Genomic DNA, 9,690 nt, shown 5'->3' on the forward strand with positions numbered 1-9,690 from the left:
AGTGCTGCTAGCCTGGTACTGACTTCTGAATCACAGGACCAGGATCCACAGCTGTGCCTCTGGGGCCTCTGCACTCTCAGAGGCCTTTTATCAGGCCTGTTTGGCTGTGGGAATTCCTGCCTTCCAATCAGCAAGTCACTGCCCCAGGGAAGAAATCCAGTGTGACCTGAATCATGGCAGGGGATTGGGACTTCTCCTTGACCAGGGATAGGTCACTAATCCTCTAGCTCTTGCTCCTCTAGTCTGGCCTCTGTCACCCACTGGTTTTCACTGGAACACCAAGGGAGATATTGGGGTAGACTTGGACAAAGCATGTTTTCCAGCGGATTCTGAAAGTGAAATTACTCTGAAACTGACAACCAAAGGCAGGCTGCAAAGTCCCCTGTGAAAAACACAGTGGGAACTGGGGAAGGATACAAAATCTACAACGCTGGGCTTCCCTACTGACATAAAGCAAGGACAGAATGACAGGCTGAGATTTTAGGGGAGGAAAGTCCCATATGTCTGTATTCTGAGCCTCCTGCCTGATGCGAAGGAAGGATTCAGATTTAGGACACCTGTGTTCTCTATGAGGGTGCCAGAATGTGTCTGTTTCCCTTATATGCTATTGGTGGGAATGTCAATTAGCCCCATCACTATGGGAAATGGTAAGGAGTTTCCTCAGAAACTAAAGGTAGTGCACCTACCACATGATCCAGTTATACCACTCTTCTCTGTGTACCTGTGAAGGAATCAAAGTCAGCATAGTACAGACACAGCTGCATACCCATGTTTGTCCCAGCACTGTTCACAAAAGCCAAGTTATGGAATCAGCCTAGGTGCCTATTAGCAGATAAATTCATCAAAAGAAAAATGTAGTAAGTATATGTGTACAGTAGAGTTTTATTTAGCCATAAAAACGAAGGATATGTGATTTGCAGGAAAATGGATAAAACTTGAAAACATCATGTTAAGCAAAATAAATCTCAGAAAAACAAGGATCTCATGTTTTCTTTCATATGTGAAATCTAGAGAATAATAAAAAGTGACATAAAATTTGAAGATGAACTAATTGGGAAGGTAACGGAGAGGGAAAGTACAAGGGGGACAAGAATGTGTTACAGGTAGGGTGGATTCAGTTAGAGTACTTTACATGCATGTATGAAATTGCTACAATTAAATAATTTTTTGCATAATTACTATGCACTCATAATTATTTAAAAACAAATTTTAAAAAATGTTCTTTCCATGGGCTGTGTATATAATTTAGTGGCAGTGTGCTTGCCTCATATACGCAAGGTCCTGGGTTAATCCCCAGCACCACAAAAATAAAAATAAAAATTTTGTTTTCCAGTTTCTTCATCACTCATTATTACCAGTCTGGTACTCTCATAGAGAACATAGGTGTCCTAAATCTGAGCAGCTGAGCTCTTTTCCAACTTCTTGTGCTTAGGCTGTGGAACTGGTTTATAAGCAGTCCTACTTCTCATAGGCAATGTGACAGAAACAGAGACTGAATCAAAATGGCTCAGGACCTCAAGTGTGTCCATCAGCCGATAACTGTCTTTTTTCAAATTAATGAAAATTAGTTTTCTCTCCTGAGTGCCTGAATTAGGGTGAGGCAAAACATTTATCAGGCACACTTTCTTAGGTGCTACCCCTCCATTTACATGACCATGAGAGAGGGCTTTAAAAAAATTTTCATTGAAGGTGCCATGCCATTTTTAAAATAACACCTATATTTTCTGGCACATGCCTATAATCCCAGCAGCTAGGGAGACAGAGATAGGAGGATCTAGAGTTCAAACCCAGCTTGAGCAAATTAGCAAGACCCTGACTCAATTAAAAAATGAAAATGTCTGGGGATGTAGTTCAGTGGTTAGGTGTCCCTGGCTTTATTACCTGTATACTAAAATAAATAAATGAATAAACAATCAATTAAACAGATAAATAATGCTTGTTAAAAGGTGAATATGCATACCATAATATTGATAAGAGAAGGAATCTGAGACATTCTAAATACAGTTACCAGCAGGATGGAGGAAAGAAAGATAAAAGTTTAACTGATAGTTTCAAGGTAAACCAAAAAACAAAAAACAAAAAACAAAAAAACTGCAGTATATTTCTTTCCCATGTTTTTAAGATAAGCCATCCTGATAAAATTTTATTGTGCTTATAGACTCAACCAACCAAGAGGCTACAGAAACATGTCTCTGCTGACTCTCTTCCTTTCCCAGGTCATATCCCTCTTCTCTGTATCCATTGTAGACTTAATGAAAGTAATATTCACCTCCTGCTCCCAGGATTTTTATGACAAAATATCCTTACATCCAATGGACATTTCTAGCTGCTACATGGTAATGCTGCTAGTGACTTAGGGAATTTGCCCTAGGACCAGGCTAGCAACATGCACAGCTTGATAAACCCATGTATTTCAGAGATTTTTCCATCTCAAAACTATGGTTTAACAATATTCACCCCTTTAAATCCTAAAATTCAAGATATTCACAGAGCTGTAAAACTGTCACCACTGTCTGAGTCCAGAACATTTGCATCACTTCAAATACAAATGGGATACTCATTTATAATTATTCTCCATCCCCTCTTCCCTTTTCCCCAAGCTCTGGCAATGACTAATCTGTATTTTTTTCTATGCATTTGCCTATTGAGAGCATTTCATATAAGGAATCATTCAATATGAGATATTTTGTTTATTTCCTTCTTTTACTAACCTGATATTTTCAAGGTTTATCCTCGTTGGTTCAAGGTATGGGCATTTATCTCTTTTTGTGTTGGAAAAATTTCCATAATAATATTGAGTGCATATATGCTCCTTTTTAAATTTCATCAATTGGTAGGCAGTGAGTACTTTCCATCATCTGTCTGTTAAGAATAATGTTGTTTTGAACATTTGTGTAAAATTTTTGTGTAGACATATTTTCTTGAATTTACCTTGAATATAGACCTAAGTATGAAATTTCTTGTTCATATGATAACTCTGTATTTAACTTCCAGTGGAATTACCAAATTAATTTGCAAAACTACTGCAAAAATCTAAATGCCCACTAGGAATAAGAGTTTCAGTTTCTTCATGATATTGTCTGTTTGTTGCTATTCTAATGGGCATGATGAGATGTTTCACTAAAGCTTTCACAATTGTATTTCCCTGATGCATCATGATATCTAGATTCTTCTCATGTTCTTATTGGTCTATTAAATACCTTTCTCAAAGAAATGCCCATTCAAATGCTTTTGCCTGGTTTTAATTTGGGTTAGTATTTAATTTACTACTGAGTTTTTGAACACCAAATTTTTAACTACAGGAGTTCTGGTTACTTCCTCATCTCTGGGTGAGTTCTAAATTTTCCCAGGTTTAAAATATTTATCCACTATGTAACATGTCAGATGACTGACTGTACCATCTCTGTGAGACAGAGACTGATGGACCCATCTTTTCCCTACTCATGCACTTGGGATGCCCTTCCTAGAGTGGGTGTCTCTTTTTCTACCAACTTTACATGTTAAGGAAGCTACTTCTTTCACATTTCCTATTTAAGCTGTCTTAATTGGACTTGAAATAACTATATTTGATAGATTAACTACAGACTCTTTCAGGATTGAGCAGTTCTGCAGACTGAAAACACCCTTCTTCTGGGTTCAAACTTCATTTGTTTCTTTTTCTGAGAATGACATGTTCTAATCATAGTCCCTGAGATTAATGATGACCTGATGTTTGAGCCATTTAGATGCCTCTGCACCAGTTGTACTGTGTACCATGTCTTAGTCCAACTTCTGTTGCTAATAACACAATAACACACTGTGTTTGCTATGAAAAAATAAGGGCAGTTTACTTTGGGTCACATTTCTGATAAGGGATCAAATGTTCTTATCTGGTTATGACCTACTTGCTGACAGAGTCCCAGTGCAATGCAAATATCAGAGAAATAGCTCCATTATATATGATCCATTCATTTTTGGCCAAGTTGCAATTGCAATTCAGGGGAGAAAGAATGGTCTTTTCCTCATATGCAAGTACAAAATATATATAATTACAAAATCTAATAATAATATTTCTTATATGTGATGATAAAAATACAATGAAAAACAAAAATATCTGATAATTAAAATTCTGTAAAATTATAAAAGAAGGAACCTGAAAATCCAACGCATGCCTCACTTTGGAGCACTTATACTCCTTCTCTCTTTGGGTGTGTATCCTGCTCTATTGTTTGCTTCCTTTGAATAAATCTTCTTGCTTTCCTAAATCATTTTCTACTTGTTTGTCTGCTGGGTTTCTGTTCTCATGACTAAAAGGCTCAGGGGTTACTCCAGTTGAACTGGGCTAACTGGGCTGCAAGAAATAACCACAAGAGACACAAATACCTTTTTCATTGGGGTCACTGTGCTGGCTCCTGTGACCTTAAGTGTCCACAGGAAGAGAGCAAGAGCACACCCTGACCCCTTTTATTGAGAAGAAGCTATTGAAATGAGGCAAGGGGTCAAGTTTCAGGGGACTGAGTCTATCTTCATGATGTCCACTGTCAGCAGATTGACTGACACCTGGGTAGGCCACACTTAAGGGCACAGTAAGAGAAGGGGACATACACAAGGCACTTCCATGGGAGATTCTATCCTAAACAGGGCAAGGGCTTATATTACAAAGGAACAGGTGAGCATAACTTCATTAGCATAACTTGCTACAGCATGGGGCTGTAGCAAGACACAGCCATGCAGGAGATACTAACCCTTGAACCCAAGAAGGATAGGGAAAACTCTGCCACATTTCTGTGACTGAAGGCCTCAGCACCAGTCAGGGAGTGTGACTCAGTCCCATATAAGGTTGTTCTCCCACATTTGTTTTTGATGGATCCTGAAACTTCTTTCTGTGGTGTAAGTCAAGAACCTGCCTGAGCTGAGTTGAGGTCCCCTCCTACCTGCTGGGGATATTCTTGAGGCTTATCCTGTGACAGTTGCATGATTTCTGAAAGTATGTGAGTGGAGTGATGTACAGAAAGTTAAACAAAGGGATTTCAAAGGAGGAATGTTTTGTGTGTAATAAAATTCTTGTTATCTTGATGGTGGTGATGGTTTTACTGGAGAATACAAAGTTGAAATTCATGAGATTATACATTTAAATGCTTATCATGTCAATTATACTTAATACAATTTTAAGAACATGTTTTAAAAATTAGGAAAAAAATGAATTAAAAACTTTCAGTTACAAGCTTTGGAGTTCTGTGGATTTTTTTTTTTTTGCCAGATCCACTTGCCTGTCTTCTCTAAGTGCTTGGAATGTGTGTCCCCTAAAATAAATGTGGTATAAGGGGGGACATGGTCTAGCTTGGTACATTTTGAGTGAAAGCTGTATTATAAATGGCTTGTTTACCAGGTTGTGAACTGTGAGTCCAAAATAAGAGCCAGAGAAGACACTGTGCAGCTCAGTTCATAAAAAATAAGTCAGGCCCCTGTTAGTAGTGTGAATGGTAGTGTCCATGGGAGTGAAAATTGGCACAACATTTTGCAGACCAGCTTGGGAGAAGCTTCAAAATGTACCCAACTTTTATCTGCACAACACCATTTTCATCAATATATTTTTAAAAATAAAAAAGGATATGAGAAAATATTTAGGATATTTATTATGGTCTTGCACCTAATACAGATCATTGTAATCATCCAAGCTGTCTATAAGTAATTTATAGATGATGAAAAATAAGGAGGAACAGAGAGGAAAGTGGAGGAGCCATGAAGAGAGCTAGGAGGTCCACTGCTCCCTTTTGTCCTTCCTGCTGCCTGGGCCAGAGACTTCAAACATGCGCCAACTATTTGTTAAAACAATGTGTTTGTAGGAAGTTCCAGGTGTGCAGAGACATGACTCACCCAAGGGGATCCAGAAGGCATGGCAGAAACTGGCACTAATGTGTGGCATCCAGATAAAAACCCTGAGAATAAAGAAGACCCAGAGAGCAAATTCCAACAAGTGACTGAGACACATGAGGAATTTTTCAGATGCTAAAAATGGGACATGTATGTCAAATGTGGCAAAGAAGGACATGGTGGAAATCATTTTCATAGTCCATTTGAATTTGAATTTATTGTCCTGAATCCAGATGATGACTTCAGGCAATATTTTGGTGGAAGGGACCCATTTTTGTTATATTTGTTTGAAGGCCATTTGAGAATTTTGTGGGGAACAAAAAGGCTGCCTTGGAAAAAAGAGGCCATGTTGTGCCTGTTATTTTCTCTGCTTTTAGGAGATTAACACTCTTTGGACATGGATTTTTCTGGGTATGATACAGCCTATATTTCACTTGGCTCTCTAGGTCAGGGGGGCCTCATTCATTTGCTTCCATGTCACTTTGCATCATGGGATGGGCAACTTCAAATTCATATAAACTCCTGCAAAACTACTAAATGACATGATAATCACCATAAAGAGATTTTTCAAGAATGGTGAAGAAAAAGTAGAAGTTAGAGAAGATGGCCACAGTTCCTAATGAGAAGGTGTAGCTGCAAAGCTAGGATAACAAGTCATTAATTAAAAACAGAAATGTGAAATTATCACAAGCACCATGTGAGGATTAACAGGAACACTTTTTGGAAGATGTTGTTATAGGGCACTGGCTTGCTGAGAAGCTGAGGGAGTCTCAGAGTCCCCCTCTTTAAACCACAACTCTTACAATTGTGCTAGAAAGATTTCAGACATGTCTCTCAGAGTAACAGGTATGAATTTATTAGAAGGGACAGAAAAAGGGACAAGAATACACTGTCTTGTGAGAGGGTTCCTCTCAGGAAAGAAGGGTGGCACTCTTCTCTTGCCATCCCAAGGAAGTTTGTAAAAAATCCCACCCAGTTCCACCTCTTGAGTTTTCACTGAAAACAGGATGACATCAGATTTTAAAGTCCCCACCATGACAACTCTAGGTCACCTTGGTCCATGACAACTCTAGGTCACTTTAGTCCAGAAGTCATGTTTATGGTGAATGATCCTTATCTCCCTGAGTTTTGCAAACTGGTCTTTATAAGGATCACAAATGTTCCCCTTCAGGGAACCTTTATTGGCATTTCCTGTCTGTATTTCTCCTACAGAAAACAGATAGTATTCTGAGGAATGTGACATACTCTGACAACTTAGGCCAGGCAAAACTGGAGGCAAATTGCTCTTTAAAAAATAAAGCACTTGGAAGTTGCTACTGTGGACACACATAATAGAATTATTCCCTTAACCTCATGTCCCACTGCTCACATCTCTCTCTTCCCTATCAACTTCAAACAAACATAGTTGTAGTGTAATTATACCTAAAGTATTTATAAGCATCTCATCAGAGCCCCTGCTGCTCTAGGAATCCCTGAGAAGCTCCTGAGAATGCCCACATTATTGGGCATAGCCTGGGAAGTGTGGTATGTAGGTGTTGTCAGAGCCACTCAGAAGTACCCCAATGCTCCAAATGGGCCAAGCCTTCTTTGATTTACGCCTTACATAATGCTCAGTATTGATATTTACAAACTACCTGCTGCATGAATTTGAACCTCTAAAATTTAAATTAGTGCAAGGTATTCAGAAGGGAGAAGGACTTATTAATAGGAGTCATACCTCTACATGGAGAAGAGAACCCACCATGGGATTTGCCCAGTGGAGAAAAGAAAAGGTGGCCAGCACCACATATTGTCCTGTTCTGCTTCCCCTGGACCTTCTGTTCATTGTGATATCTAAGCCCACATTCCAACATAGTCAGTCCTGGTTTCCCCCAAAGCGCCAGTCATTCCTAAACGGTAAAGATAAACTTTGAGTTTATACTTTTCTCTTTATCCAGCAAAGGAAAAATCGAACTTTATTTAGTCATCTTTTCTGGATTTTTCTAGAGTCTGAAATTCTCACATGTTTTTTTTTTTTTTTTCTATCTGGAAAAAGTCAGGTCCAGACAACACCACATCTCCTCCCGAACACACTGATTACCCAACTCCAGGCTCCTATACAAGTGGATGGTGAGCTCTCACACAGACTTTTTTTCTTATAAACACACCAAGATTCTCTGCAAATATTTGTGCCTCCCCATTCCCTGTAATCTTATGGGAAATAGTAAAATAGCAGTAAGAATGCCTGATAGCATCATGGATTTTTTAAAAGAATTACTTGCTCTAAACTTGTTTCAGATGTTTATCTTTTAATTTCAAAAAATTTAAACCCATTGGTTATATTTATATTATATCCATGTAATGTAAATACTCACATTTACACAATGTGCAGTGATGTAGCACATGTCAGTGTAAGTGGAAAACTAGTTTGGAGAGGAGAGACAAATATCTGCTTGTTGAATAGGCAAATCAAATACCTGCCTGTTGAAGAGGAAGAGATGAGCGATCCTCTGAACAGGAATGGAGGCATGCTTCTCGGGATGGAACAGAAGAAATAGCAAAGGTCATTTCTTCAGTATCCCTGTTTGCCACCACACAACAGGCCAACTGCCTGCCAGGGAGCTGTCTTAAAGTACTCTGAGATTTACATTCATTCCACTCATACAGAAGGAAGAAAGAGAGAGAAGGCTTCCACTTGTACCTTCCCTTCTCCTCATCACCTGGGCCTTCACACATACAGCGTTACAGTGACAGCTTCCCAGACATTAACTCTATCCTCAGCCTCTCCTAATTCTCTTAAGTAGCTATGGCAGATCTCATATTTGGCTTGTGGCAAAAACTGTTGATCTCATAGGAGAAACCAGGTAAATAAGAGAGCCCCTATTTTAGCATCCTGTGCAGTGAAAAAAACTCAGGCTAAACCCCAGACCTACCAAATGAGAACTTGCATTTTCACAAAAGCCCAGGAGAATCATGGATAAGTTTCCTAGGGTTGCCACAACAAAGCAGCACAGACTAGATGCTGGCTTAAGTAAAAAAATTTTCTCATCTCCAAGTTCTTGAGGCTGGAAGTCAGATCAAGGTGTTCGCAGGGTTCCTTCTAAAGGCTGTGAGGAAGGATCTTTTCCATGGTTCTCTCCTAGGCTTGTAGCCTTCCTGCTGTGTCTATACATGGTCTTGCCTTTCTATTGTTCTATGTCCAATTTTCTCTTCTTAAAAAGACAACAGTTATACTAGATGAGAATCCATCCTGCTGACGTCATTTAAACTTAATCACCTCTCTAAAGACCTTATGGCCAAATACAGTCACTTCCTGAGGTACTACAAACCAGACTTCAACATATGAATGCTGGGGGACACAACTAAGCCCATAGGGATTCAAATGTACATTAATGTTTGGAAAATAGACTTGCTCAACCCCTACCTTCTCTTCTAAGATTCATGTTCATTAATTATTGGCTCCACACTGGGATTTTGCTTCAGCATAAAGGATAGTGTTCTGATATATTTGGAATTATCTCATAGGACTCATCAATATTTGTTCTGACCAACAATTCCACTATGAGACACTCTACATACACAGGCTCACTGAAGACAAATGGTATTCAGCCAGTACTATAGCTTGAGCATTCTCTCTCTGAAATCTTGCGATTTTCCAAATTTCAAAACTATTTAAGCATCAATATGGTACCACAAATCTGATGATTCAATGTACATAAATCCTGTTTCTTGCACAAAATTATTAGAAAATATCCTATGAAATTACCTTTAGGCTATGTGTATAAGATATTCATGCAAGAATTGATTTTCATTTTTAGACTTGTGTCCCATCCCCAAGACCCTTTATTGTGTATAAGA

The 9,690-nt window shown here is 38.8% G+C and overlaps 1 pseudogene; it reads left to right on the forward strand.

The window, feature by feature from the left end:
* Positions 1–6,473, forward strand: part of LOC113177849 (dnaJ homolog subfamily B member 6 pseudogene) — a 60,830-nt pseudogene extending 54,357 nt beyond the window's left edge.
* Positions 6,474–9,690: the final 3,217 nt, after the last annotated feature.

Source organism: Urocitellus parryii, chromosome 8, assembly GCF_045843805.1.
Source record: "Urocitellus parryii isolate mUroPar1 chromosome 8, mUroPar1.hap1, whole genome shotgun sequence".
Classification (NCBI taxonomy): domain Eukaryota; kingdom Metazoa; phylum Chordata; class Mammalia; order Rodentia; family Sciuridae; genus Urocitellus; species Urocitellus parryii.